Below are 2,451 nucleotides of genomic sequence, written 5' to 3'. Positions count from 1 at the left end.
GTGTGTGTGTGCGTGCGCGCGCGTGAGAGAGAGAGAGAGAGAGAGAGAGAGAGAGATTAATAATTAATAATAATAATGAATCTATTAACCCAATTTACATCGAATATTTTTTCATCGATTACAATAATTGAAGATTACAAAATTGTTTTTCAGAAATTGCATAAGAAATCAGATTAAACCCTTTGGCAGATTGGCTGATTTGGGCAAGTTGGTAGGAGGTTAAAAAATAAAAAAATAAAAAGGTTATTAATTGTTAGAATGACTTCCAACTTAGACACAAGACCAATAATCTTGTGGTAGAGCGTTAATCAATGCCATCAACTATAGTATTTGAAGTGCAGTTTATTTTATCGACCAAATATCAGGTCATCTCGTAAGTTTTGTCCGAATTTTGAATAAAGAAAACAAGTGATCAGATGTTATATGTAATTGAAATTTAATCATCAATGTACTTTCCTTGATTATCTATGATTTCCTTCCATCTATTTACAAGCTTTTTAATTCCATCAATGTAAAACTCTTTTGGTTTCAAGGCGAAGAACTCTTAAATGTTGGTTTCGACCTCCTCCTAGCTTGCGAAAGTTATGTCCCCCAAATGATCTTGTAAACTATGAAACAAATGGTAGTCTGAAAGAGCAATGTCGGGAGAATAAGGTGGATGAGGAATTTTGTGCCAACCAAGCTCTTCGATGTTCTGTGATGTGATCTTTGCAGTGTGGGCTCGCGCATTGTCCTGATGAAACATCACTCCTTTTCGATTCACTAAAGCAAGCCTTTTTTTTCTTCAAAGCTTGGTTCAAACGCTCTAATTGCTGACAGTAGACTTGAGCATTGATTGTTGCATTAGGTGGTAACAATTGAAAGTGAATTACTCCTTTGCAATCCCACCAGATAGAGAGAAGAACCTTTTCCCCAGTATACACAGTATACATTTTAATATTTTAATTAATATCATCTTATTATATATACCATTCGTTTTTAACACGTATATAATAACTCCATGCATCTCCGAAGAGTGGAATTATTGCCAGTATGCTTATCTATTTTGATTACATTGTGGAGGCAGTAATGTCCGTGAAACCATCGTCAGATGCTTTTTAATGTTTAGACTTTAATAATATTTATACTCAATTGCGCATACATTTTTATATACATTTATATACGCATGTATTTTTATGTACATTTATATTTTTTATATAGATTTATATGGTTTTAAAATTGTTGTTGTTGTTGGCACTCCGTCGCTTACGACGTCGAGGGTTCCAGTTGATTCGATCAACGGAACAGCCTGCTCGTGAAATTAACGTGCAAGTGGCTGAGCACTCCACAGACATGTGTACCATTAATGTAGACCTCGGGGATATTCAACGTGACAAAGCTGACCCTTTGAAATACAGGTACAACAGAAACAGGAAGAAAGAGAGAGAGAAGGTTGTGGTGAAAGAGTACAGCAGGGTTCGCCACTAACCTCTGCCGGAGCCTCGTGGAGCTTTAGATGTTTTCGCTCAATAAACACTCACAACGCCCGGTCTGCGAATCGAAACCGCGATCCTATGACCGCGAGTCCGCTGCCCTAACCACTGGACCATTGCGCCTCCACGGTTTGAAAATATTGTTGGTTTAATATGCATCTGCTCAAAATTGTAACTCTTCAACAACGCCATGTTGTAGTCTAGTTCATCAGCATTGACCTAATGAAACAATATTATGAAGATATGTGGATCTATGCATATATATATATATATATATATATATATATATATATATATATATATATATATATATATATATATTATTCATATAAATACAGTGTACATTTAAACATATAAGAGGGATCCATCATAGGATTCCTTGCACGCTAGAAAGAACAGCTATGTTTCAAACCACTATTAGGGATAAAACGTCGATAGGAATGAAAAATAAAAACATTTACCATCTAACTCCTGGACCATGGTTTCAGACTTACTTTAGCAAATAAAATAATTTGCTAGGCGAAGTCTTCTTCAGCAGATACACCTACATTAAACATATATACACGAGGAAATCCAGTATACGCCCGTGCTTATACATTCTAATTTTTCAAATCTACCACGCAAGCGCTTCTCCTTGTCAGCAGTAAATAAAAACTGCCGGCGTTTCAATTCGAAAATTATCCCGAAAATATTATCAATAATTAATAATAAATTCTAGCCGTTTCAGCAAGGCAGTAACAAAATCGCATGTTCAACAGCAGTTCAAACTGGAATTTTGATGACACACCAAATTGAGCACTCAGAGTGCATATCTATTAATTTAAGTCACCCTGATGAAAACTCGTATCTTTTATATCTATCTATCTATCTATCTATCTATCTATCTATCTATCTATCTATCTATCTATCTATCCTTGTTTTACTCATTCTGTCATTCTATTTCTTCGCTCATTCAATCAGAACTTTAAATTGCCACACC

This window comes from Octopus bimaculoides, chromosome 25, assembly GCF_001194135.2.
Source record: "Octopus bimaculoides isolate UCB-OBI-ISO-001 chromosome 25, ASM119413v2, whole genome shotgun sequence".
NCBI lineage: Eukaryota > Metazoa > Mollusca > Cephalopoda > Octopoda > Octopodidae > Octopus > Octopus bimaculoides.
This window is presented reverse-complemented; position numbering follows the sequence as displayed.